Source organism: Suricata suricatta, chromosome 8, assembly GCF_006229205.1.
Source record: "Suricata suricatta isolate VVHF042 chromosome 8, meerkat_22Aug2017_6uvM2_HiC, whole genome shotgun sequence".
Taxonomy (NCBI): domain Eukaryota; kingdom Metazoa; phylum Chordata; class Mammalia; order Carnivora; family Herpestidae; genus Suricata; species Suricata suricatta.
The window spans coordinates 67,532,769-67,541,906 of record NC_043707.1 but is presented as its reverse complement, the minus strand read 5'-3'; the positions used below and the strand labels follow the sequence as shown (position 1 = coordinate 67,541,906).

At 51.2% G+C, this 9,138-nt stretch overlaps 1 protein-coding gene across 1 annotated transcript in view; it reads right to left on the bottom strand.

The window, feature by feature from the left end:
- Positions 1-488, bottom strand: part of BARHL2 (BarH like homeobox 2) — a 6,791-nt gene extending 6,303 nt beyond the window's left edge. Inside the window, exon 1 of the mRNA XM_029948381.1 lies at positions 407-488. The gene's annotated coding sequence lies outside the window, so the exon portion shown is untranslated. The remainder of the gene's footprint in view (positions 1-406) is intronic.
- Between the last annotated feature and the right edge of the window lie 8,650 nt (positions 489-9,138).

The following is a 9,138-nucleotide window of genomic DNA, read 5'->3' as shown; positions in this document are numbered from 1 at the left end:
CCCCGCCACCGAGGCCGCGCGCCGGGCCCCGCGCTCCCATTGGCCGCGCCCGCGCGAGCAAGCGACGCCGACGTACTGGGAGCCAATGGACGCGAGACTCGCGAGTCCGTCAGCGAGCGCGGCTCGCGCCCCGCTGCTCTTTTGAGAACCTGCTCAACCCTTTGCCTGCAGCCCAAAGCCCAACACCTAGTCTTGCAGTGATCCCGGTGTCCACAATCACGTGCGAGGGCAAAGGCAGAGAGGAGAGAAGAGACGGGGTAGATAGACTAGAGAGGGGAGCCAAGGGGATAAAATTGGAAACAAAAAAAATTACCAAGGGAGTAGCGACGATGCGTCCTTTTTCTTGAGAAGTCCGAGGAGGGAGGAGAAAAAGGACAGTGAGGGAAAAGGAATCTGGCTGGCTTACCTTTAGACTCCAGCGCGGCCGCCCTCGCAGCATCCCCGAACGCGCGCTTAAACAGTCCGAGGGCACTGAGAGGAGAGAAAGGGGATCCCTGAAGGAATCCACGGCAAAGTATTTGACTCCAGCAGCCGGACCTCTGGGTGGGCGGCTGGACTCCGACCTCCGATTTCGCCCCTAAATAGCCCAGGAGCCCAGGCTGTGGCCCTGCTTGGCGGCCGGCCTCGGAGCCGGGATGAGCGCATCCACCCGGCGCTCTGGGGAGGCGTGGGGCGGGGAAGGCGCCTGCTGCTCAAAACCGCGGACCCAAGTCTGGTCACCAATCAGGGTCCGTGCTGGAAGAAATGGCTGGCCAGACACTTTCTCCCGAACAGGGTAAATGGTGCCCCGAGGTGTTCTCTAGTGGCCAGGGCGACAGTGGTTCACCGCAGTGTCAGACTGGCGTGGGGCTCAGGAACCCAGGTGGCGGGTCCACAGCAGTTCTCGTTCTCTCTCTCTCTCTCTCTCTCTCTCTCTCTCTCTCTCTCTCTCTCTCTCTCTCTCTCCCTGCGCCCCCCACCAATCCGTCCGCTCATTTGGAAAGGAAACAGTCACTGCGGATCCACTTGGGACCTGGAGCGTGGCTTGACTGTGACGCCTCGTCGGAGGGTATCAACTTACATTATTTTCTCTAGGACGTCTCCAACCTGTCTCTTGTTGAATGTCAGAGTAATGGGAAGTGCCAGTGACAAGACGGCGTATTACTCCTGATTAAGTGCCGTGTCAACCTAATTAGCAGAGTAATTATAAGGTGCTAATGAATGATTCAAAGTTCTTTGAGTTACATTTTACTCCAAATTACCATTTTAAGAACCCTATGAATCTGAGTGGCTGGCATCGCTTCCGTGACTAGGTGCAGAATGATGGTAGGAAATGGCCTTTAAAGTCTCCAAGGGCGGACCGAAATCTGGGGTTTAGTTGCAGTTCTGAAAATCTCTTTCTGGGGGACAGATTATTTTTCTGTTGAGGACGGGGGTGGGGAGGGGTGGTGTCAGGGAGGCAAATGACCTCCTGGGATGAGATTCTGCCCTTCTGTCGGGACTGCATCCATGTAAGCCCTTAGTCCGGAAAGGAGAAGGTTGGAGACTCACTCTTCCTGCCTTTTCCTAGGGAATTCACTGCGTTTGACCCAGAAAAAGCCCGCGTTATTTCAAGGGTGTGTTGAGCTGTTTCTTATCTTTGTGCACCCCCCGCCCACGGGACAGTCTCTGAGGAGAACAGCAGGGAGAGAAAAGACCTAGGCGAGGAGATGCACAATCCGGGCAGCTCTCGCTTTTCTCATAAGGCGCGAGGAGTTTGGCAGAGGAGCCAGGGTTTGTGAGCCGAGGCGGGGACGCGGGGCGAGCAGCAGGCAAAGGCCCTCGCGGGCCGGAGGGGGCGCCTGGAGCCCCTGGGGAGCGCGCGGCGGGCCCGCAGAGTGGGGTTGAGCCCCTCAGCGCTGGGCAGCCTCAGAGGGCCTGGATGATGCCCAGAGAGGGGGTTGAATCCGCCGCCTTCGGAGCCGCAACTGCTCACTGACCAGACCCTCCTGGGAGCCTGCCAGCCAGGCGTTGGCCTGCCAGCCGGACGGGTATTTCAGAACCACTGACCCCGGACTCTTCCCGCGGGCATCTGTCTTAGAGAAGCCCCTGGTGTCCCACCCACGAGGCCTGGGAGCCGAACACCCTAGTGGCCTTGGCACCCCTCACCCGTGGCTTGTGTGGGAAGGGCACTGGGGCTGCCCAGACGACAGGTGCATGCTACACGTTATTCTCCCCTCAAATACCATCAAGGGTTCTTCTCATTCTGACATCACCTACCTCTACCCAAATGCAGTGCGTCTGCCCCCTAAACCCGGGGTTCCACCCGCACTTCCCTTGCTTACTCTTCTGGGTGGGTAGTGGGAATGAGGAGAAAATTTAAGACCAGAACTAACCACATTGCACAAATCAGGTATGCTTGACCTTGATAAATAATTCATTTAAGCCTGTTTTTGTTTTGATCCGACGCCTAAAATGACTCAAGAGCTCCAAAGGCTTCTTGCACAGCTTGTTTGGGGGCAGTTCAACAGGATTTTTAGGTTGGAATGATTCACAACATTAGCAGGGAAGAGAGAGAGAAATGACCGTATGAAAAATGAAATCCAAAAAGAAAGGGAGAGAGGACGGTGGAAGTTTTAGAAAAAGAATAGCGTGCCATTTATGAAAACTCTAAAAAGGAAAGAAAATGGAAGCCAAGTAGGCCCCACCTTGTGAGTGTCTCGGATCATGTTTTCTTAAGAAAAGGTTAAGATCAGAGAAGATTTTTTTGGGTGGGATGTTAGGAGATCAGCTTTCAGGAACAACAATTGTGAGGGGGTAAATATGACCTTGACTTTTATCAAGTCTCCTATCTTTGGGTCCCTACCAGAGAGGAAACACTAGTGGCGGCCTGAATATCTAAAAGAGAGTCCCAAAGACCATATTGCAAACTTAATGAAAACCAAATTCTTCACAGATGGGCTTTTGTTTCTTAACTTTTCTCAGTTTTTTTCTCCACACACATTCTTCTTTTGCCATTATTATTATTATTATTATTATTATTATTATTATTTTGGAGAGTGTTTATAACCTAAACACCCAGAAAGTCAGGTACTTTCTAGCAGAACAAACATAATTAACTTTTCATTAAAAAATAAAAATTCAGAAATAGAACAGGGTGTAGACTCATCACATTTTCAATTCCCAGGTATAGGAAAGCAGTGCATTAACTGGATTTAATCTCAGAATTTCCCACTAAATTTAAGATACAAATAAATATAGCCCCTAAGACGACATAAGTTTGAAAATGTTCTTCCACTTCCAGGACTTCATGTCCTTAAAAAAAAAAAAAAAGACATGAGGAAGAAAGAAAAATCTTTAATTTTTGGAAGATTTTGGAATCCTTGCACAGAAAGCAGATATTTGACAAATGTGGATAATAGAGGACAAACTTTTCCTTCTGCTTTAAAGGATATATAAGTCCTGATTACCACTAAATATTACCTCCCTGCCACAAATCATGATTGAAACATTCATGTCTTTTAACAAGTTTTATTCTTTAATTCATATATACTTTCCTTCATTCAGTTTGACGGGTGAGATTTGGGATTGTGTTTAAACTGGAGCATCGGTTTTTAAAGGAACTGAACTTTGATGAAATGCACCTCTAGATTACATTGAACTTGGAACTGGCGTTTCTTCTTATCATGTTTAATTCAAACGTTTCTAAAGGTCTACAAGATGACAATGCCAAGTTACAGGAATGAAGTGCAAAGGCGCTTCCCTCCACAGGGCGGCGCCAAGAGCCCCTAGCCGAGAATGCTGGCTATTGTTTCTTTCTGTTAAAGATGAGAGATGCACACTTAAGCTTTCCCCTACTAAGGCTGACTCCCTGACGATATCCTGACCTCTCAACGTTTGAAAGCTAGAGGAATGTCGGAAGTTTCCTTTATTTTTCTTTTCATTATATAAAAATATTTCCAACTGCATGAGGACTTGATGTATATTTGCTTAGAAACATAATGTAATAAAGAGAAAGACATGAAAATACTGAAATCGAGTCCCTTATATAGACAGAACCCAGGAGAGTGGTGATGGGAGCCAAGAGAGACAACTAAGTAGATGAAAAGAAGAAGGTAACTGAAAACTGCTTTAACAGAATAATAATAATGATATTATATTATCAAAAATGATAGCCTTTGCAAACACTAATTTTCCTAGAGGAATAAAAGTTTTGAGAGGTAGCTCTGGTATCATTAAAAAATCTGTGAGAGCTATAAATTCATCACAGCTTCAAAGAGCAGCAGTTTAGCAGAGACCTAGTGAGGTTGGAGATCCTTTGGGGGTCAGATATGTGTTGGGCCAGATCAAGAGGAGGGCCAGTGGAGATGTAGAGACAGAATTCTGGAAGAGGGAATTTTAATCTCATTTTGGCACTTTCCAGTGCTCTTGAGCAAGGCACTTAACCTTTCTGATGACCACCTTTCTTGTCTATTAAGGGGAAGACTAGTTCTTGCCTAGAATAGAGTGATTGTGATGACCAAATAAGACCTTCTATGTAAAATCACTTTACAAATTGTGAAGCAAGAGATTGACAAATGAACAATGCAAAGGTGGCAGTTATTTCTAGCTACAGGTGCCCTACAGCAACCATATTTAATTCCCCTTCTTCCCTCACTCCTTTTGTTCGTTCGGTCAATAAACACTTACTGTATGTGCATTCTATGCCTGGTGCTTGAGAATGAGACACTAGCCCACCTCAGAGGGTTGATGAGAGCTTGAACATGATGGAAATGGTGTAAATGCCATGATGCCTCCTATGATGGGGATGCAAAAGAGAGGCTCCAGAGTCCTGCTTTAAAAGGAGTTGGGAGAACAGAGAGGCTTCCTGGAGGAAACCAAGTGTATCTTTGGTCATGAAAAAAAGGAGATGCATCCCAAGTAGAGGGATATAGAGATTTGTAGGGTGGCTAAGAGTAATAATGGTGAGATGATGTCCACAAATTGTCCAAACTCCTGGCTGGGCACCAGTTTGTGGGGATATGTTGGCTCTAAAGATCTCTGCTGCAGGAAGGTACAAAATTCTCTTAGAATACCGTAGAGGGATCAGAAACGAACTACACATGCCTACAGACCTCAGCTGCAGAAGGGGGAGGAGGATTTTACTTCACTCCTCCTAAACTAAATCATTGTCCATCGAAGACCAGCTCCTGGGAAATGAAAGGATCCCCAGGTGACACTGCCACGTCCCACGATAAAAATGACTCTAAGGCCTCTAATGTTCAGTAAGGTAGCTGAATCTTGTATCAACTCCTGAGGTTAAGAGGAAATGGAGGGGCGGAGGCAGAGGAGAAAAGAAAGCCTCAGAGCGCTGGGCGAAGATGCCAATCAGAGAAGGGAAAATTCATTTGCGATGTTAATTAACAAGCGGCTAATTAAAACGGCACTTTGAGCGCTAATCAATCGCCTTATTAAGTTAGAGCCATCACTGGAACAAATTGAAAGCTCCCCGCCCCGGCTCCTGCCTCTGGTGCGGGCGGGGCTGGATTCCCAGACCTAGCGGGGTGGGGGGCGGTCTCCGACCGCTCAGGCAGCCACTGAGGTCTACAGAATCTCCAACTCCTGGATTCAACCCGGCCGAACCGCCCGCCCCTGCCCTGGGACCTGATGAACTGGTCCAGACGCACCAGGCAGGGGAGAAGGGATTGCGTGCGAGAACAACGGTATCAGCTAATAGGGACTTTGCCTCCGCAAAGGAGCTCCCAAAAATATGCAGAAATTCGAACTGTGGGTCGCAGGCAGGGAGAGGTAGCAATTCAGCCCGAGAGGGGGCGCTCTCTGGCCAGGACCACGCATCCCCATTTCCCGGGACTGAACGGTCGCGTTACTTTGAACTCTCTTAGGCCCTTGCCCACACCAGCTCAGCAAACAGGAAAGAACTGGCCTGTCTTCAGGCAGCAAGGACAGGACCGCCAGCCACCTCGGCTCAGTCTCCTTGGGCTCCGCAAGAATGGGGTGGGGTGCGTAAAGGGAAGAGGGAGTGGATGTGCTAATCCTCTGGGACACGGGCACATCGTGTCCAGCCACTAACGTGCCTTCTAGCCAACCCCTTCACGTTTCCTCATGCCTTTGGTCTTCCAAATTCGCCAAGAGAATTAAGATTTGAATCTCTATTTTGAGGTGCCTTCCCCATTTCCTAATTGTTAAATGCCTACTTTTCACCAAATTCCCAAGGGAGAAGTAGTTGGCAACAAGAGGGGGCTGTGAATTTAAATGCTAATTAAGTGGGCCCTTCTGCAACTCCACCTGCCTGGCGGCTCTAGTTAAAGCAGAACGCACCCGGCGCGCACACCGCCACATTCCTGGGGTGCAGAGCAGAAGCTCAGTCGAAGAGGGACTCCGGCTGACTCCTGTAGGGTTTGCTTCTTACCACCTGCTACCGGGAGTGGAAAAAAAGACGACGCCGTTAGAAGGAGGTCTTTTGCGTGGCGAGTGATTAGCGGCGTGGCCCAGGGTGTGGTTAATGTGTCTGCGACGACACACGAATGTTCTGAGCTGGCCTGTGGGCTTGCCTTCCCAGAGATGCGTCGAACTGCGTCTGCTAGTAGGTCTGAGCATGCTTGGGGTGTCCCGGGAGACCCGAAGGAACGGCTCCCACGTGCAAAGTTCAAAAGCATTAATATTTTCATCATATTATCATTATTCAATATAATAATATTTGCTCGGTTAGCGGCACTAATTAGGCCACATTAAAACTGTAGTGTCTCCCTAATGGTGCGTAATGTGCCCACATTCACATTTTTCTCTCTGAGGATAGGCGGCTCTTGGCTGGCAGAGGGTAGGAGACAGACAAGCAGTGGGATAGATTAGGGTGTGCTGCCCCGCAACACACACACACACACACACACACACACACACACACACACACACACACACAGGCGCGCGCGCGCACGCACGCACACACGCACGCGCGCACACACACACACACGCCGCCAGGAGTCTGCTGAGTGGGTCCGCCGTCGCGGCAGGGTCGATGGGCCCCTCCGCTGCGCGTTGGGCCCAGCGCCGAGCACCCAGCAGCCTCCTCCTGCGCCTCGGCTCTTTGAACTCCGCGGATTGATTTTGCTACCATTCCCCCTGTTGTGTGTGTGCCTTCAATTGGTTTTTAAGGTTTGGGAGGGCCGATGTGAAAGAATTAAAATACTCTTAACTGGAGCCCCTTGGCCGAGAACTGGAGGTCCTGCCCCCCTGCTCGGCGCTCTTAGGACCCGCTTCCCAATGGGAATTCTTTTCCCGGACTCGAGGGCGAGAGTGCAAAAGAAGCGCCCGCAGAGTAGGTCGGCTCTGGGTCTTCTTCCTCCTCTCGGTGCCCGCGGTCGGCCCGGCGTCCTGCAGCCCTCCGCGAGGTGCATGTTAAGCTCGGGGAGAGTGCCCCTCCCGCGGGCGCCGCGGCGAGATCGCTCTGAATATGTAATGTATTTGTAACGCGCGATGAGGTGTGATGCGTGTTCAGGAATGGGGGGGGCGAAGCCGGATTGGGAAGAGGGGGGCACAGAACTCACACTGTACTGCGCAATCTAACAATCTGAACATTTCTTTATTAAAAGCTGCTGCGTGACATTTACACTGAGCCTCCAGCCTCTGCCTCTAATCCGGGTGAAAACGTATTGAACCGCCGAATCGTGGCTTCGGAGTGCGGGGACGCTACGGTCCGCGGCCTGGCCGGGCCCCTCGGCTGCAACCCGAGAAGACCCCTACCCCGGAACCCGTCCCAAAGGGGGGGGGAGGTACCTCCAGCCGCCCAGTACCCGGATCCGGACTCTCGTTTCATACACCCCCACCAGGCGCCCGGCCCAGCGTCGCTCTAAAGACCCGATGCAAGCCTCCAGTCTTTCCTTCCCCCAACAAAGAAGTAAACTTTCTACCTCTCCCCTTCCCCTCCCCCATAATCCGATCGTTTAGAGCTACTGTTTTCCTTTTGTCAGATTCCTCCTCCCGGATCAGTCTGAGTACACGATCAGAACTGCTCAGAGAGCAGGAAGCACATTGATTTCAGCTTGTTCTGTCCACAGACAGGCCCTGACAAGGTTGTTAGAACAGTCGGAGAGGTCTATACAATCACTTAATTACCAAAACTGTCAGTCAGGCGGGACGCGAGTCCGCGTCCCCGGCTTCGCCGGGCATTCCAGCAGTGGGCCGCGCGCGTGATTGATCGGTGCTGATAGCATCGCAAAATAATTACCGCGAATTTTCTGATGTGTGATTTTATCCCAAGTTCATGCTTCAAAGAGGTAATCGGAGGATGAGAAGGGTCAGTGCCATTTCGGATTACCTGGAGTCGGCGAAAAAGGGTAAAACGGAAGGGAGAGCTTCTCCGAGTAAAGGGGAGAAAAGGGGGTGCAGAGAGGGGGGGGAGAAGGAGAAGAAAGAGAGCGAGTTATGGATTGCTGGAGGGACTGCGAGCCATTCGTCAAACTGTGCAAGTGATTTCCTTCAGAGCCAGCATATGGCAGATTGATTTTGTCCAACGTCGGTTTAGCCACATTTAAAATGATGCAGCGGTTATTACTGCGATTGGCTTAGGAACTGACAGGCAGTTGTAGGCGCAGGAGTATAGATCCTGTTTACCGGAGACGTGTTCGTAACTGCTGTCAAATACAGTTAAGTAAATATCATTAGGAAAAAGCTCCGTTAAGAGAAATGCCAATCCAATAAATACGGTTTTCCTCCCCGCCCTCCGCGGGGCTGCCTGCGCCTCCTTCAGAGGGTCTCCTTCCTGCTCCTTTGCTGCCCGGGTCAGACATTGCGGGCTGGGCGTTGATTCGCGCCGCCTGCAGGGCCGGGCTGAGCCTCGCGCGGAAGACCGCAGGCGGGCGGGCGGGACGGAGAGGCCCTGGGACCGCAGCCTCTGCCTCGCTCAGGAAGAGCGAAAGGCATAGGGTGGCTGCGGGCGCCCAGTAAAACCACTTGCGTCCTCGCCCAGCTCGCCCTCCCTCAGTGTGCTCTTAGGGCCTCGGACCCAGGCCGCTGTCTTATCTTGGAAGCCAAAGGGCGGCCTTGGGACCAAGCCCCACTGAGGGGGCTGAGCGAGCGCTGCTTTCCGTCATTATCCGACAGGCCTCTCCCAGCCCTGGCCCTTCATCCTTGTGGAAACTAGACTCGTGATTCTGGGGCACGCTCCCAAGGGCAGGCCTGGCTTCT